The 18,903-nt window shown below is 52.0% G+C and overlaps 1 protein-coding gene across 8 annotated transcripts in view; it reads left to right on the top strand.

The window, feature by feature from the left end:
- RIMBP2 (RIMS binding protein 2) overlaps positions 1 to 18,903 on the top strand; it is a 328,067-nt gene that overhangs the window by 213,677 nt on the left and 95,487 nt on the right. The gene's annotated exons all lie outside the window — the stretch shown is intronic.

Here is an 18,903-nt window from a genome sequence, read left to right as displayed (position 1 = left end):
TCAAGCTCCTTTGGAGGCCATCATCCACATTCAGAGATGTTGGGGCTGCTTTCCCCCTTTCTGTGGTATAAAAAGCAATAAATAACAAAATTCCAGTGTTTCTGGAAGCAATCCCATAAAGCCAATTATGCATTTCCATTTCTTAGGATGTTAAACACAGCTGAGCTGTGCAGTGGCGGGCACTCTGCTCCTGAATGGAAATGGAGTCTGCTTACGTTAAAGACCAGAGGTGGCTACAGTGGGTTTCAAACTTGAGGAATTTTAAGCTGCTGCTCGGATGTTTAATGACCTTTGTCACAAAGAGGATAGCTAAACCAGAACATTTGCTCTATCGGGGTACAGGTAACTGGATGCTCCTCACGCATTCCTGATGAGCTGAGATCTCCTTCAATATTTAGCCAGTGGGTTGATTTGCTATTGATGCCACTGAGTTAAACTGAATGAATTTTTTCACCAAGTGTTAAAATTTGATTGGATTCTCATTCTGGGAAACATTTTTTTTACAAAAATAAAAAAAAAGTCATCTCCAGTTCTATGATCAGTACATATATTACCAGGGTCATTTGCATTTCACAATTACAGAAAACAGGATTAGGCTGCATCCGCAAATACTCTTTAAATCGAGAAGTGATTTTACCTCCATCTGTAGCCTCTTTGGGGAAGCTTTTGGAACTCTGAGGGGAGCATCTGAGTAATTGCCAGGGATGGTGGTGGGGGAGTGGACAGGGTGGGGGGATGGGGATGAGGAGTGACCCCTCCAGGGATGGTGGTGGGGGGAGTGGACAGGGTGGGGGGATGGGGATGAGGAGTGACCCCTCCAGGGATGGTGGTGGGGGAATGGAGGGAGTAGGGGGATGGGGATGAGGAGTGACCCCTCCAGAGATGGTGGTGGGGGGAGTGGAGGGAGTAGGGGGATGGGGATGAGGAGTGACCCCTCCAGGGATGGTGGTGGGGGAGTGGACAGGGTGGGGGGATGGGGATGAGGAGTGACCCCTCCAGGGATGGTGGTGGGGGAATGGAGGGAGTAGGGGGATGGGGATGAGGAGTGACCCCTCCAGAGATGGTGGTGGGGGGAGTGGAGGGAGTAGGGGGATGGGGATGAGGAGTGACCCCTCCAGGGATGGTGGCGGGGGGAGTGGAGGGGGTGGGGATGAGGAGTGACCCCTCCAGAGATGGTGGTGGGGGGAGTGGAGGGAGTAGGGGGATGGGGATGAGGAGTGACCCCTCCAGAGATGGTGGTGGTGGGAGTGGAGGGAGTAGGGGGATGGGGATGAGGAGTGACCCCTCCAGGGATGGTGGTGGGGGAGTGGACAGGGTGGGGGGATGGGGATGAGGAGTGACCCCTCCAGAGATGGTGGTGGGGGGAGTGGAGGGAGTAGGGGGATGGGGATGAGGAGTGACCCCTCCAGGGATGGTGGCGGGGGGAGTGGAGGAGGTGGGGATGAGGAGTGACCCCTCCAGGGATGGTGGCTGGGGGAGTGGAGGGGGTGGGGATGAGGAGTGACCCCTCCAGGGATGGTGGCTGGGGGAGTGGAGGGGGTGGGGATGAAGAGTGACCCCTCCAGGGATGGTGGCTGGGGGAGTGGAGGGAGTAGGGGGATGGGGATGAGGAATGACCCCCCCAGGGATGGTGGTGGGGGAGTGGAGAGAGTGGGGATGAGGAGTAATCCCTCCAGGGATGGTGGCGGGGGGAGTGGAGGAGGTGGGGATGAGGAGTGACCCCTCCAGAGATGGTGGTGGGGGGAGTGGAGGGAGTAGGGGGATGGGGATGAGGAGTGACCCCTCCAGGGATGGTGGCTGGGGGAGTGGAGGGGGTGGGGATGAGGAGTGACCCCTCCAGGGATGGTGGCTGGGGGAGTGGAGGGGGTGGGGATGAGGAGTGACCCCTCCAGGGATGGTGGTTGGGGGAGTGGAGGGAGTAGGGGGATGGGGATGAGGAATGACCCCCCCAGGGATGGTGGTGGGGGAGTGGAGAGAGTGGGGATGAGGAGTGATCCCTCCAGGGATGGTGGCGGGGGGAGTGGAGGAGGTGGGGATGAGGAGTGACCCCTCCAGAGATGGTGGTGGGGGGAGTGGAGGGAGTAGGGGGATGGGGATGAGGAGTGACCCCTCCAGGGATGGTGATGGGGGGAGTGGAGGGAGTAGGGGGATGGGGATGAGGAATGACCCCTCCAGGGATGGTGGTGGGGGGAGTGGAGGGAGTAGGGGGATGGGGATGAGGAGTGACCGCCAAGGGGTATGAGGTTCTTTTTGGAATGGTGAAAATCTTCTTGAGTTAGATGGTAATAATGGCTGCTGAACTTTGTGAATGTGCCAAACCCATGGCATTGCACACCAAAATGATGACCTTTATGGAACGTGCATTCCATCTCAATGAGAAAAGAATGATTCCATCTCAATTAGCAAAGAAAGATGGCCTATTCTCTGACTACCAGCCCTGAATGTGGACCAAGCTGGTCCTGCAGTTCTCAGCAAGGTGACGGTCCTGCTTCTCCCTGTGTGCTCTAAGTCTTCAGAACGTAACCCTCAGGAGAGGAGGTGCTACCACATAATTCTTTAAGCAGCTGCCTCGATGACTGACTGTGAGTTTTCTCAGGGCACACACCGTGACTTATCCAACCCTCTGCCTTTAGCGCCTGGGACACACATTCAGGGCTTAGTGAATTTAATGGAGGGTGTGCCATGAATCCCTGGGAGGAAGGAGCTTAGCGGAGAGTCTGCTGGATTAAAAAGTCATGAAAGATGGTTCTCAGTGGGGCCAGCTTGCCCTCCAGGGGACATTCGGCAATGTCGGAGGACACTTTTGATTGATATGACTGGGGAAGGGGAGGCCAGGGATGTAAAACCCTCTACCACGCACAGATCAGTCTCCTACAGCAGATTATCACCTGGTCCCACATGTCAGTGGTACTGAGACTCAGAAACTGTGTATCTGTTTCTTATTGCTGCTGTAGCAAGTGACCCCATAGTGTCTTGGTGGCTTAAAGCAACGTACACGTATTCTGTTACAGTTCTGGAGGTCAGAAGCCTGAGATGAGCCTCACAGGGCTATGATCTGGTGTTGGCAGGACTGAGTGCCTTTCTGAGCTTTGGGGAGAATTCATTCCTTGCCTTTCCAGCTGCAAGGGCTGCTGAGGGCCTCGCGCTCCGCCTTCAGAGCCAGCAAGGCAGCATCTTCCCTCCTTTCTGACCTCATGCCCTTTGAGTGGTTGGTGTTGTTTTCTTTTGTTGTCAGTAATGTGAATGGAATTGGAACCTCAGCACAGTTTCAGTCAACCTGATTTGCCGAAAGCCAAAGAGGATTCTACCGGATCAGAGACCCATCTTGGGAGAATGTCAGGTGATGCAGGGTTCCCAGCTAAGCGTGCCTGAGGGCCGGCTCACAGCCCCTCTCCTTTGCCTGCACGGAGCAAAGACCCTGAAATGCCAGCCTGGGGAAGAGCCCTGGATTAAAAGGCCATGAAAGATGGTTCTCAGCGGGGCCAACTTGCCCTCCAGGGGACATTTGGCAATGTCTGAGGACACTTTTGATTGATATGACTGGGGAAGGGGAGGCCAGGGATGTAAAACCCTCTACCACGCACAGATTCAGTCTCCTACAGCAGATTGAAGGGCCACCAAATCACAGCCACCACTGGGTTTGACTGAATTGTGAACGGGATGTGGTTTTCCTTCCAAATATAAAAGCTTTCAGTGAAATAGATAAGGCTGAAATTGGGGCTGAATGTTCCTGAAACAATCATGTAAGAATAATACTGAAACTGACTAGACGCGCCCCTAGCGTGGATCACGTAGTGAATATTCAACCTGATTTGAGTCCCTCCTGATTTTCGTACTTAAAAAAATGATAATTGATGACTTCATTATCTGTGAATGTGTTTTTATTGTGCTTCTTTCCAAGAATATGTCCTAATTACCAAAATCATTAAATATAATGAAGTGATATGGAAGGAAGTAGAATGTGTGCATAAAGAGAAGAAAGAACTGAAATATGCCGCCTTGGAGGGTGAACATAGTTACTCCAAGATTCTCATTTGGCTCCGAGTTTCCAGGGAGGCTGGACAGAAAAGAAAATATGAACAATTGCATAATTCTCACTTCTTTGGGGAAGGGAGCTCACTGCTTCCTCAGCAAAACAAAGCACGGCGTGCTGGACATGGTTTTCTTACTCAGAATGTTATGTTAGAGGACGCAGAAAAATACAGAAGAAACTGTTGTCAGGAACATCTTCATAGCAATGGAGGAGCGATTTTCCCAGGTGTCTTTCTTTGGAAGTTCTTTGGAGAAGAAGAGCCTAATGGCATATGGAGTTTTCAAGCCTGTCTTGCAACATTAGCAAGGAGAGTTGGGGAGGAACGCTAAGGCTAGATTGCCCCCCACACAAGAAGAATCCACGAAGAGTTTTGTTTTGTTTTGTTTTGTTTTTTGAGATGTAGTCTTGCTCTGTCGTTCTGGCTGGAGTGCATGGAGTGCAATGGCGCGATCTCAACTCACTGCAACCTCCACCTCCCAGGTTCAAGAGATTCTCCTGCCTCAGCCTCCCTAGTAGCTGGGATTACAGGCACCCACCACCACACCCGGCTATTTTGTGTGTGTATGTATATTTTTAGTAGAGATGGGGTTTTGCCATGTTGGCCAGGCTGGTTTTGAACTCCTGACCTCAAGTGGTCAGCCTGCCTCGGCCTCCCAAAGTGCTAGGATTACAGGCGTGAGCCACTGCACCCGGCTGAGTTCTTCTTGATGGGACTTGAACAAGAAAACATGTAGGATTCCTGAGCCATTCATTCCTGGTCTGTGGAATCTAAAATGCCAAAAGATGGGAAAGCACTGGAGGGTGAACCAAGTGGGGTGGTCTAATGAGACTCTGCCCGCATGTCCACCCTGTCTTTTGGGGAATTTCCCTGTCGCCAGCATCCCTATCAAGGGAAAGGGATACATCAGCGCATCTAAACAGAGATCTGTATAGTGAGACACACGTGGCATCCTTGGGCCACAAGTTGCTCACTGTATGACTAGTCATTCATTCACAAGGGTCCATTGAGCGCTATGTACCAGGCACTGTTGCAGGCACCAAGGGTCTAGTAATTAGCGAAAGAGACCCCAACATTCACCTCCCTGATGAAGGAAAGTCAAATGCCTGTGCTATAACGTCAGGCAGTGATCAGTGCTTTGCAGAAAAATAAACTGGGTAGAGGAGCAGGAAATCAGTTCCTGCTGATGGTGGCACTTTGAAAGAGTGGTCCAGGAGGCTTCCCGAGACATATATGTTGAGCAGAGGGAGGAAGCAGCCCTGTCAGTGTTCAGGGAGGAGCATCCCAGGCAGAGGGGAGTGCAGAGGGCCTGGGGTGCATGGATGCCTGACATGTCCAAGGAGAAGAAGATGGGCCAGTCAGTGAATGGGGAGGGGCAGGGAAGGAAAAAAATGAAACCTGGATTGGGAATAAGTTAGAGTCTTATAGGCCAAGGTAGAACTCCAAGAATTGTAGAAGTGTATGTAGTATCCCCTGTCCCAATAAGGCTGCATAACAAACCATCCTGAAGCCTGGGGCTTGAAGCGGTCATAGTCCATCATTGCTCCCAAACCTCTGGTTGGCTGCATGGAGCTTCTCAACTTGACTGAACTGGACTGAACAGCTCTTCCAGTCCAGCCGGGGCTCACATGCACCTGGGTGTGGCCACTGGAGGATCTTGGTTGGTTGGGCTGGGATGACCGCCTTGCTCCTTGCTCTCCCCTCCTCCATCAGGTGAGATAGGGCTTCTGGCCGGGCACAGTTGGGCCATGAATGAGGCAGAGACACGGAAGACCTCATGAGGCCCAGGCTTGAATGGAGAAAGCCACTTCTTGAATTCTGTTGGCCAAAGCAAATCTCAGTGTCTGCCTGGTTTCAGGAGTTAGGGACGTTAACTCTGTCTCCAGCTAAGAGGAGCCAAGAAGTCATGTCAGCAAGAATGTAGATGTGGTGCAGGGCAGGGAGCCCCAAATCAGGGCTTAGGCTGGGAGGGTTCTTGGCTTTACCCAAGGGAGAATTCAAGGGCAAGCTGGTGGTGTTAGCAGCTTTTACTGAAGCGTCTGTGCATAGCAGTAGCAGAGGTCCTGCTCCTTGCAGAGCAAGGCTACCTCACAGACCGTGCACCTAGAGTAGTGGCTCAGAGGTGACTCTGAAGTTGGATTTAAACCAGGTTTTAATTACATGCCAATTAAGGGGCAGGTTATGCAGAAAATTATTGGAAAATGGTGGTAACTTCTGGATGGCTGGGTCATTGCCATGGAAAGGGGTAGTAACTTCTGGGTGTTGCCATGGCAATGGTCAACTGACATGGCACTGTGGGTGCGTCTCATGGGAAGGTGCTTCTGCCTGGGACCTGATTTAACTAGTCCTGTTTGGTCCCAATTCTAAGCCTCATCTCTTATCTTCCTACCTCAGATGCAGGGAGCGATTGTGGCATAGTTTTGCAATCCGTTTGTGTCAGATGCCATTGGAATTGAGAGAGGACGTGCATCTGGCTTTGGTTTGTAGAGAGTCACTCCAGTGGCCACACAGAAAAAATCAGGAGTGGAAGCAGGGACCCCACCGGGAGCCGTGTCCTGATGCGAGATAATGGGGGCTCCCACCAAGTCAGGGTGGGGAGGAGCACGCAGGCTTAGGGCGCAGGCTCAGGGCGCGTCTTCAAGGTTGAATCAACAGGGTTTGCTGATGGACTGGATGTGGAGTGTGAGAGGCGGGAAGGAGTCAGGACGTGAGTTTTTGGGGCAGCAATGGTGTCGTCTGCTATGACAGGGAAACCTAGGGATGTGCGGCTCCGGGTTGGGGCATCACCACGTGTGGGAGATGGCGAGCATAGTGACCCCTGGATCCTCGGGGTGGGAGAACTCCAGGTTCCCACTCTACGGAACTCCCCGCTGATCCTCAAGAAACCCACGTTGTTCCATTAGTAGACGACAGGTGCAGTAGAACAGTAGAAGCGGCTCACTTGGGTTAAAGCATGATGCTCAGGCAGTCATCACCATGGCTTTTCATCCCAGATCCCGTGGTCACCATTCTCATCTCGCACCTGACGCGTCGTGTGTCTTCCACGTCCTAAAGTGACTGGGGGGCAGGGGGCGGCGTGCAGCCTGTGAATGAAGACTGCTCGTCCTGTGTTCATGGGGGTAATTAACAGCTGTGGAGCTGTGCCAATGTGCATTCAGGGCCTCTCTGAACTGATAATTAGCCCACTGGTCACATTCATATGCGGGCTTTTTTGTTTCCAAATATCGCTCATGTGCCGTCTGTCTTAATAGTGATCATCCAGTTTAGCTAAAGACAACGTGCCCTGCTTCCCTGCAGCCCGTGATTGGTGATGCACAGAAACACATAGTGTATTCATTTATTTTTTTGTTGTTGTTTTTTCTCTGAGAAGGAGTCTCGCTCTGTCGCCCAGGCTGGAGTGCAGTGGTGTGATCTGGGCTCACTGCAACCTCCACCTGCCACGTTCAAGCGATTCTCCTGCCTCAGCCTCCTGAGTAGCTGGGATTACAGGTGCCCGCCACCACGCCCAGCTAATTTTTGTATTTTTAGTAGAGATGTGATTTCACCATGTTGGTCAGGCTGGTCTCGAACTCCTGACCTCGTGATGTGCCCGTCTTGGCCTCTCAAAGTGCTGGGATTACAGGTATGAGCCACTGCATCTGGCCCACATAGTTCTTTTCAGAGCCCTTTTTGACTGTATTGTGGGGGCTGCCAAGTAATTTTCACTTGAAGAGTCAGAAAAGTATGTCCAGATATGCAGATTTTAAAGGGAAATGGATTTGTTCACCTCAGGCACTGGCTTCCTGAAGAATTTCAAAGCCTACAGTACTTGCCCTGATTAAAACCTATATAACAAACCTGCACATGTGCCCCTGAACCTAAAATAAAAGTTAAAAAAAAGAAATCTAGTTGGACCCACACCCGAAGACATATTCATTCAAAAATATTGAGCAACCACTTTGTGTCAAATGCTTTCTTGTTTCTGGAAAAAGTGATCTAAATCCATGCCCTTGGTTCTGGTGGAGAGTTGATGAATTCATGTGCAGGTCAGGTGGGGAAGTGAGAAGGGGTGAAGGGTGATAGTCACAGAAGAGCTGGTTTACATTTAGTGGTTGGGGAGACCTCACTGTGGTGAGTCCTTTGAGCAGAGACCTGGATGAAGCCAGGGAGGGAGCTGTGCAGAAGTGCAAAGGCCCTGGGGCAGGCGGTGAGTGCCCGCTGTGTCTGAGAAGTGTGTGGAAGTCCGAGGAGCAGGAGTAGAATGAACGCAGGGAAACAGTTAGAAGATGAGGTCAGATGAGGGAGATGACTTGGAGCAGATCACTTAAAGCTTTTGAAGGCCAAGATAAGGACTTTGGCTCTTTTCTTCCTGAGATGGGAAGCCATTAAACGGTTTTCAACAGTAGAATGATGTGATCTAACCTGAATTTTTAAGGAATTATATCTGCAACTCTGTAGAGATGTAGTACACAAGAGGAGGTGCCGGAAGACCTGCACAGAGGTACACCAGTTAGCTATTGCTGTATCACAAAGCACCCTGATATGGTTTGGCTCTATGTCCCCACCCAAATCTCATGTTGAATTGTAGTTCTCAATGTGGGGGAAGAGACCTGGTGGGAGATGACTGGATCATGTGGGCAGACTTCCCCTTTGCTGTTCTTGTGATAGTGACTGAGTTCTCACAAGATTTCTTGGTTTAGAAGTGTGTAGCCCCTCCCGCTTCATGCTCTTTCCTGTTGCCATATGAAGATGTGCCTGCATTTCCTTTGCCTTCCGCCATAACTGTAAGTTTCCTGAGGCTTCCCCAGCCATGCCTCCTGTATAGCCCAAGGAACTGTGAGTCAGTTAAACCTCTTTTCGTCATAAATTACTCAGTTTTAGGTATGTCTTTATAGCAGTGTGAGAATGGACTAATGCAACCCCAAAAAAGTGGCTGAGATTAGTGATTCGTGTTGATGTGTTATGGCCGTATTGGTTGACTGGGCAGCTACATGGTTCTCACCCGGGGTCTCCTCTTGGGTAGTTACGCTTAGATGGCAACTGAAGTTGCAGTCATCTGCAGCCTTGGCTGGCTCTTTGCCTGCATGTTGTCCTCTCCTGAGTTGGCTAGAAGAGAGGGGACAGGCCAGATATTTCTCTCCTCATGTGGCCTCTCCACAGGCTAGCTTGGGTTTCCTCACAGCCTGGTGGATTTGGGGTCAGAGTCCCCCCAGAGCAAAGACCTCATGAGCCCTAAGCAAAAGCTACAAGGCTACTTATGACTCAGCTTTGAAAGTCCCTTCTGCCAGGTCCTATTGGAGAGAAGACAGGTGTAGGTCTGGATTCAAAGTGAGGGGATGCCACAGGGGCATGCGTAGTGGGGTGTGAGGTCCATTGTGGAGAAGTGGCATCCTTGGAGACCAGCTGCAGAAAAGCTTTTGAAATCATCCAGGTGAGCGATGGTAGAGGCTTGGACCAGAGTGGTGGATTCGATGAGAACTGTCAGGTTCTTGATGCAGTTTGAAGGTGGAGGTAACAGGATGCTGACAGATTGACTTTGGCTTAAGCAAGAAAATCCAAGGATGATTTGAAGGCCTTGTAGTCTGAGCAAGATTAAGAAGAAAGTGGCATTGATGATATGCAGAGGACTCAGGGATGTGTGGTGAGGGGACCAGAGGAGGTGGGAGGAAGTCAAGAGCTCAGCGTAGGACCCGGTGTGGGATGCCCATGCAGCATCCAAAGGGATAAGTCACATGGGCAGGAAGATGTCCCCTTCTGGAGTTAGGGAGAGACATGGCTGGAGATGGGAATTTAGGAGTCCTCAGATTAGAGCTGGTGTTTAAAGGTATGTGCCTGGAAAGATTGTAGATACAGAAGAGAAGCAGTAGTGAGGGGTTTACTTCTATTCTGAAAGCTGACACCATTTGGGTCAGGGCCTGTGTGATCTGGCCATGGCTGCCTCTCCAGCTTCATCCACCACCGCCCTTCTCCTCCTCACTGTGGCACAGGGCTCCTTTCAGCTCTCCCAGCAGACACGTCCCATCCCACCTCCGGGCCTTGGCGTTTGCTGTGTCTGCTGTCCAGATTGCGTTTGTCCCATTGCTTTCCAGGAGACGAGAAGCTCCGTAGTCTTGGAGTGGACCTGCCTCCTCTCTTCCAGCTGTCCCCGGTGAGGGCAGAATGGAAGTGAAGAGCCAGCCAAGCCTGAAGATGACTCCACCTTAAGTTGCCATCTGAGCACAACTGCTTGGAGACCCCAAGTGAGAACCATGTGGCTCGGCCCAGTCACCCAGAAAGCCATGAGATGTCATATCTTTTCCTGCTTATCAATATATCCCTAGTATCCATCCTGGGAGGGAGAAACCATACCATCAATGTTTAGGGACGGAATGAGTGAGTGACAGACACAGGCTGTTCTTAAGTCTGTGCAGTAAAGCTAGTCACTGCTAAGCCACCTGCTAACAACATCCGTCACCTTTACCACGACCGTCAGGGCCATTCTGCCTAATACTGTGTGTCCCCTGGAGGCCATGCTCCACCCTGCAGCCACAGCCACCCCGTTAAAATCCAGTCATGCCTCTCTCCTGTGTAACACCTACCAGTTGCTTTGCATTGCACAGAGATAAAAACCTAAACCTACTACCTGCATTCTCTGGCCCCACCTAGTCCTTCAGCCTAGACTCTTCCTGTGCCCCCTTCCACCCTGTACCCACAGGCCCTGTCTGTCTTTGTCTTTCTGGAACATACTTATTTCCACTCCAGGGAATTTGCACTGAGTGTTGTTTTGTTTTGTTTTGTTTTAATTTGGAATGCTGTTTCCCTCAGCACTTTGTATTTCTGATTCCTGGCTTATTGGGTCTGTTTCATGTTGCTTTCCTGGCCATCTGGTCTAAAGGACCAGAGGCCCCCCTTGCTGGTCACCTGTACATCACTGGGTTCCATTTCTTCAGCGCACTCATCTTGTCTGCTTTAACTGTCTGCCTGTGTATTTGTCTTCCCTACCAAAATATAACATCCTCAGGAGAGCCTTTGTTCTAGTGCCCAGCACAAAGTCTAGCATATAGTAGATACTCGATATATACTGATTGGTTGATGAATTAGTAACTGAGCAAGTACATGCATGAATGAGTGAGGGGTTGAGAGATTGCCTGGCTGGACCGACCAGCACTGCAGACACTTGCTGCCTTTGCAGAGAATGACTGAGCAACTGGAGGCCTGGAGTCAGTGCTGCCTGCGTGGAGAATGACTGGGCAGCTGAGGCCTGGAGTCGGTGCTGCCTGCGTGGAGAATGACTGGGCAGTCGGAGGCCTGGAGTCGGTGCTGCCTGCGTGGAGAATGACTGGGCAGCTGAGGCCTGGAGTCGGTGCTGCCTGCGTGGAGAATGACTGGGCAGCTGAGGCCTGGAGTCGGTGCTGCTTTCGTGGAGAATGACTGGGCAGCTGAGGCCTGGAGTCGGTGCTGCCTGCGTGGAGAATGACTGGGCAGCTGAGGCCTGGAGTCAGTGCTGCCTGCGTGGAGAATGACTGGGCAGCTGAGGCCTGGAGTCGGTGCTGCTTTCGTGGAGAATGACTGGGCAGTCGGAGGCCTGGAGTCAGGGTGCCTCTCTGCAGAGGTTGCTTCTCTGGGGCTCACAGGGGACTCTATAAAGTCACATCTACAGGTCAATCTGCAGTTTCTTTCTGGAATAGACAGACTCTCGCCAAGGGGAGTAAACACTGGCGAGTTCGTGATTTCCAGCCTCTCCTCAGCCTGGGCGGGTGTCGGACAAGGATCTCTCCACCCCACACTCCTTGTTGCATTTAACTCATAGTCAATCCTCCGTTTAGGTCCTGGCACAGGAGTCTGATCAAAACACCCAGCACTCCTCTGAAGCAGGGTCCCTATCAGAAGTGAGCACATTGTGATAAACAAAATGCTTTTTATTCTCTAGCTTCTCAGATTCAAGTGAAAAACACATTGGGCTTTTTTACTCACTGCAAAACAAAACAAAACAAAACAAGTCTCATGTGTTTTTCACGTGAGTTCATATTGCCTGATACTCAAGACATTCTGGGTCCTCAGCCTCTCCCCAGCTCCTGGGTGAAGGGACTGCAGCCTGTGGGGCTTCACTCACAGCAACGGCCAGAGCATCTCTCCAGCCCCTTCTCCGTGGCCCGTGAGACGCTTCTGTTCTTCAGATGCGGTAGAGTGATGGCTGCTTTTATTTTAGAGTCCTGGCGGGGAAGAACGGTTTAACTTCACACTCACAAGGTTTAACTTCAGAGAGCTCAGTCTAGAAGCAATTAGAGGCAGGGGCTGGCGAAACCACCAGAGGCTGTGAGCAGGATCCGTGGTCACGGAGCCCAGGGAGCAGAAGGCAGGTGAGAAGCTTCTGGACGGAGAGGGGGTTGAATCGGCCTCTCCCCATGTCCACCCAGAACCTGGGTGTGGGGCCTAGTTTGGAAATAGGGTGTTTGGAGATGTCACCAGGTAAAGGTGAGGTCACACATCAGGGCGGGCCCTCATCGATGGAAGCAGAGATCAGAGCGATATGACCATGAGCCACGGAGTGCCCAGGAGCCTGGAGAGGTGGGGAGGAGCCCGCCCTGGAGCCTTCGGAGGGTGCGCGGCTCTGTCCACACCTCGGCTGAGGACTTCCGGCCTCCAGGGCTTGAGATGATGGGTTGCTGTCATTTTAAACCCCCAGTTTATGGCCCTTTGCTGCCGCGGGCCTTGTGGCCTCACAGGGTGAGAAGTGGGGCCTGTCGGGGGAGCCAGATGCACATCCCGGTCTCTCTTCACGCCGCTCAGTGACGTCGGGGTGGTTGTGGTCTGATGGCCTGGGCAGAACACCTCGAGGGTCCCACTCCTCAGGGACAGGACAGGAGTCCCGACGTGCGGAGAGGTGCGCGGTCCTCCTTGGTTCCTCTGCGTGGCCTGCAGCTGAGAGAAAGCTGTGCCTGAAGGAGGCCATCACAGGCAGGAAACCATCATGTGGTCACTTTCTGGGGAGGGGCTCTGTCCATAGCTGCTGGGGGCCCGGCACAGAAGGGGGCTCAGGGTGATGGGGCCATGGCCTTTCACGAGGCGCCACTGTGTGCTGGTCTCCCGTGGACAGAAGCATCCCTCCTGCAGGAAGTGGATGGAGCCTTACGCCCCACAGCCTCGTCTACCCCAGAGCTGCTTGGCAGGGCTGCTGAGACTGGAGTGAGGACAGCGAGATGGTGGATTAGTCCGTTTTCATGCTGCTAATAAAGACATACCCGAGATTGGGTGATTTATACAGGAAAGAGGTTTAATGGACTCACCATTCCACGTGGCTGGGGAACGTCGTAAGCAGGAGTGCCAGTCGTGGTACTTTGTGACGCAGTGGTCGTGAACACATCCCTTTCCCACACACGGTCAAGTGCGCTGGGCAGCAGGGAAGGGGTGTGTCCCAAGTAACCAGCACACAGGGCTGGAGTGTGGGTCCGGAGGCCTCCGTGGGTTCCCTGACCCCTACTTTGCACTTTCTCTCTTTCTCTCTCTCTTTCTCTCTCTCTTTCTCTTTCTCTTTTTCTCTCTCTTTCTTTCTTTCTTTTTTTTTTTTTTTTGAGACAGGGTCTCACTCTGTTGCCCAGGCTGGAGTGCAGTGGGCAATCTCAGTTCACTGCAACCTCTGCCTCCCGGGTTCAAGCAATTCTCCTGCTTCAGCCTCCTGAGTAGCTGGGATTACAGGTGCCCGCCACCAAGCCTGGCTAATTTTTGTATTTTGAGTAGAGATGGGGTTTCACCATGTTGGCCAGGCTGGTCTCGAACTCCTGACCTCAGGTGATCTGCCTGCCTCGGCCTCCTAAAGTACTGGGATTACAGCCACTGCGCCCAGCCCTACTTTGCACTTTCAAAGCACGTTTGCATCCACCGTCTTACTGTGGTGTGGAGGCAGCGGCAGAGCAGTGCAGGGAGAACCATGGTGGCGGGGAGGCGCCGACTTCCAGGCCTGATGCTTGCTGGAGTCTGGAGTGGGCTCCAGGAGGGCCAGTGCAGGGTCTGTCCTTCTGAGTCGTTCTGTCCCTGTCCCCAGCGCAGTGATACAGAATGAGTGTTCTGTCCCAGAGTGTGGGATGTACTCACAAGGGGCTGAGTCATCTCCGTGAGCCTCGGTTTACCCATCTGTCACAAGCTTGTATTTTTATATCCTCACCCGAGCGATGCTTGTCTTTCCCACTGGGATGTCAGCCCCCCACAAGCCGGGGCCTCTCAGCTTTGTGTCCACCGTGTCTCCAATGCCTGTCCGGCCACCTGGACGCAGCTGGTGCTCAGGAAACACTGTACAGAGGAGAGCAGCAGAAAGGGCGGATATCTGGGCAAATGTAACAGGCTAGACCAGGCTGTTTTTCTCCTCGTAGGCTCTTTCATAGACGTAAATGATGCTTCAAAGAAAACGTAGAACACTCTGACGGGGTTTCAGTTATATAGATGGAACATGTAAGAATTCCACTTGGAAGGGCAAGTTTTAATTCTGAGTAGATTATTTAAATTTAAATATGTATTTTGAATTCCCTGGGGCAACCACTGAGTGTGACATAAAAACATATAGAACAGCACTCCCCGGAACATAGAACAGCCCTCCCCAGAACATAGAACAGCCCTCCTCTGGAACATAGAACAGCCCTCCACGGAACATAGAACAGCCCTCCCGGGAACATAGAACAGCCCTCCACGGAACATAGAACAGCCCTCCCTGGAACATAGAACAGCCCTCCCCGGAACATAGAACAGCCCTCCGCGGAACATAGAACAGCCCTCCCCGGAACATAGAACAGGCCTCCCCGGAACATAGAACAGCCCTCCCCGGAACATAGAACAGCCCTCCCCTGGAACATAGAACAGCCCTCCCCGGAACATAGAACAGCCCTCCCCGGAACATAGAACAGCCCTCCCCGGAACATAGAACAGCCCTCCACTGGAACATAGAACAGCCCTCCCCAGAACATAGAACAGCCCTCCCCGGAACATAGAACAGCCCTCCCCGGAACATAGAACAGCCCTCCCCGGAACATAGAACAGCCCTCCACTGGAACATAGAACAGCCCTCCCCGGAACATAGAACAGCCCTCCCCGGAACATAGAACAGCCCTCCACTGGAACATAGAACAGCCCTCCCCGGAACATAGAACAGCCCTCCCCGGAACATAGAACAGCCCTCCACTGGAACATAGAACAGCCCTCCCTGAAACATAGAACAGCCCTCCACTGGAACATAGAACAGCCCTCCGCGGAACATAGAACAGCCCTCCCGGGAACATAGAACAGCCCTCCGCGGAACATAGAACAGCCCTCCCCAGAACATAGAACAGCCCTCCGCGGAACATAGAACAGCCCTCCACTGGAACATAGAACAGCCCTCCCTGAAACATAGAACAGCCCTCCACTGGAACATAGAACAGCCCTCCGCGGAACATAGAACAGCCCTCCCCGGAACATAGAACAGCCCTCCCCGGAACATAGAACAGCCCTCCGCGGAACATAGAACAGCCCTCCCCGGAACATAGAACAGCCCTCTGCTGGAATATAGAACAGCCCTCCGCGGAACATAGAACAGCCCTCCCGGGAACATAGAACAGCCCTCCGCAGAACATAGAACTGCCTTCCCTGGGAACATAGAACAGCCCTCCGCGGAACATAGCCTTCCCTGGGAACAGAACAGCCCTCCCTGGGAACATAGAACAGCCCTCCGCGGAACATAGAACAGCCTTCCCTGGGAACATAGAACAGCCCTCCCCGGAACATAGAACAGCCCTCCGTGGAACATAGAACGGCACTCCGCGGAACATAGAACGGCACTCCACTGGAACATAGAATGGCACTCCAGAACATAGAACGGCACTCCGCGGAATATAGAACGGCACTCCGGAACATAGAACGGCACTCCATGGAACATAGAACGGCACTCCGGAACATAGAACGGCACTCCGCGGAATATAGAACGGCACTCCGGAACATAGAACGGCACTCCGGAACATAGAACGGCACTCCAGAACATAGAACGGCACTCCGCGGAACATAGAACGGCACTCCATGGAACATAGAACCGCACTCTGGAACATAGAACGGCACTCCGGAACATAGAACGGCACTCCATGGAACATAGAACGGCACTCCGGAACATAGAACGGCACTCCGCGGAATATAGAACGGCACTCCGGAACATAGAACGGCACTCCGGAACATAGAACGGCACTCCGGAACATAGAACGGCACTCCGCGGAACATAGAACGGCACTCCGCGGAACATAGAACGGCACTCCATGGAACACAGAACGGCACTCCGGAACATAGAACGGCACTCCATGGAACATAGAACGGCACTCCGGAACATAGAACGGCACTCCATGGAACATAGAACAGCACTCCGCGGAACATAGAACGGCACTCCGGAACATAGAACGGCACTCCATGGAACATAGAACGGCACTCCGGAACATAGAACGGCACTCCATGGAACATAGAACGGCACTCCGCGGAACATAGAACGGCACTCTGCGGAACATAGAACGGCACTCCGGAACATAGAACGGCACTCCATGGAACATAGAACGGCACTCCGGAACATAGAATGGCACTCCATGGAACATAGAACGGCACTCCGGAACATAGAACGGCACTCTGCGGAACATAGAACGGCACTCCGGAACATAGAACGGCACTCCGCGGAACATAGAACGGCACTCTGCGGAACATAGAACGGCACTCCGCAGAGTATAGAATGGCACTCTGCGGAACATAGAACGGCACTCCGCAGAGTATAGAATGGCACTCCACAGAATATAGAACAGCACTCTGTGGATACATTAAAATTGAAAACCAGGCTGGGCGTGGTGGCTTCCGCCTGTAATCCCAGCAGGCTGAGGTGTGCAGATCACCTGAGGTCAGGAGTTTGGGACCAGCCTGGTCAACATGGTGAAACCCCGTCTCTACTAAAAATACAAAAATTAACCAGCTGTGGTGATACACGCCTGTAATCCCAGCTACTAAGGAGGCTGAAGTGTGAGAATTGCTTGAACCCAGGAGGTGGAGGTTGCAGTGAGCCGAGATCGCGCCATTGCACTCCAGCCTGGGCAACAGAGTGAGACTCCATCTCAAAAACAAAACAAAACAAAATGAACAAAAAGAGACAACAAAAAACAAAAAGAGGCAGGAAAGCGGAGATCAAATAATGAAAATGGGAGGGAACTAACAGAAGCCAAATCGTAAAGTGGCAGACCTAAATAAAACTTAGTGATATTTACATGAAACATAATTCCTGTGCAGATCACTGTTTTGTTTTGTTTTGAGATAGGATCTCACTCTCTCACCCAGGCTGGAGTGCAGTGCATTCCTAGGCTCACTGCAGCCTTGACCTCCTGGGCTCAAGCCATCCTCCTGCCTGAGCCCCAGTCCCCTGAGAAGCTGGGACTACAGGTGTTTGCCACCACACTTGGAAAATTTTTTGTATTTTTAGTAGATATGGGGTTTTGCCATATTGCTAGGCTGGTCTCAAACTTCTGGACTCAAGCAATCCACCCACCTCGGCCTCCCAAAGTGCTGGGATTACAGGTGTGAGCTGCCACACCTGGCCTCTGTACCGATCCCTTTGAATCTAACATTTAATCTCATTCTTGCAACAACCTAGGAAGGACGGTGCTTTTTGCTGCCATTCAATAAACGTGAAACCTGATGTTCAGAGGTACCTAACTCGCCCCAGGGCACAAAGCCTGTACACGTTGGAAATGGCATCGAACACAGGTCCAGCTGATAGGATCCCCTCCACCTGGCTGGCCAAAATCGCGGGCTCACAGCCGGAACCACTGGGGCATGACAGAAACTGTGTGTGAGAAAAATAACCCTCCCAAAGCAGCATGGGATGAGTGCTGCCGCCCCCGCGTCTCCGGGATTCATCAGGGCCAGAGGAGAAGGAGGGAGGCTTTAGGATCAAAGGCTAATTAAGACTCAGGAAAATCTCTCTCTCTCTTTTTTTCTTTTTTTCCCAAAGGAACTCCTAACGATCCTTTTTTTCCCAGTTTGAGAAACTAAAATACTTTGGCTGAAATAGACTTCACTGAATTCGCATGACTGTTTTCCACATTCATTCTCATTCTGAATGAGTGTGACTTCTGTGGCTGGGGCAGAGAGTCATGATGCCATGAAAACAAACAGCTTTAAAGACCTTGTCTTTCTCGTTTTTGAAGACGTGGGTTCTGTGAGTGCTTGCGTTCTTTCCGCCAGGTGCTGGGTGAAAGGAAATCATGTGTACATAAATGCTTCATTATTTCTACCATGCACAGCAGATCCCACTAATGTGACATTCAAAGTGTCGCCGTTAACTCCTGTTAGGGGAAATTGCTTTTTCCTTAATTTCTTCGCTCAGGCAAGGTGGCATCCAAAGCAGAGGACAAGTCCACCTTTGATCTGACGTTGAGGAGATAATTCAGTTTGCTCCAGGTTTGTTTGTTCCGTGTCACATCCGAGATTTTCCCTGGGAAAGCGGCACCCTGACATTTGTAGGCAGCTTAAGCGCTGGCGTGAATGTCGACAGCCGGCTATAAATATCACTGCTTTAAAAATAAATCCTGCCACAGGCAGAGTGTTTCAGACAGGCATTTTTGGCCGTGGTGTAATCCTGAGTCCTTTTCAGATATGAAGCCTCCCCATGAATGACAGCGTGTGCCCTGGGAAGGTCTCTGCGCGGGGAAGCGGAAGCCCGGTGTCAGGGTGTGGTGGGATTCTGTCTTTGGGTGAAACGTGGGGTTTTCAGACTCCCTTTGGGAGTCCCTGAGCCCTTTGTGCTCCCAGGAACAGAGAGAATCCCAGTTGCTTGTGGAAGTCGTGCGAATGAAAGTACAGTTGCCCCTGAGGAGAAGTGCAGATGGCTGTGCCCCAGCCGTGTGACAGAGGCACGGTGTGCATGGTGGCC

This window comes from Macaca mulatta, chromosome 11 (assembly GCF_049350105.2).
Source record: "Macaca mulatta isolate MMU2019108-1 chromosome 11, T2T-MMU8v2.0, whole genome shotgun sequence".
Lineage (NCBI taxonomy): Eukaryota > Metazoa > Chordata > Mammalia > Primates > Cercopithecidae > Macaca > Macaca mulatta.
This window is presented reverse-complemented; position numbering and strand designations above follow the sequence as displayed.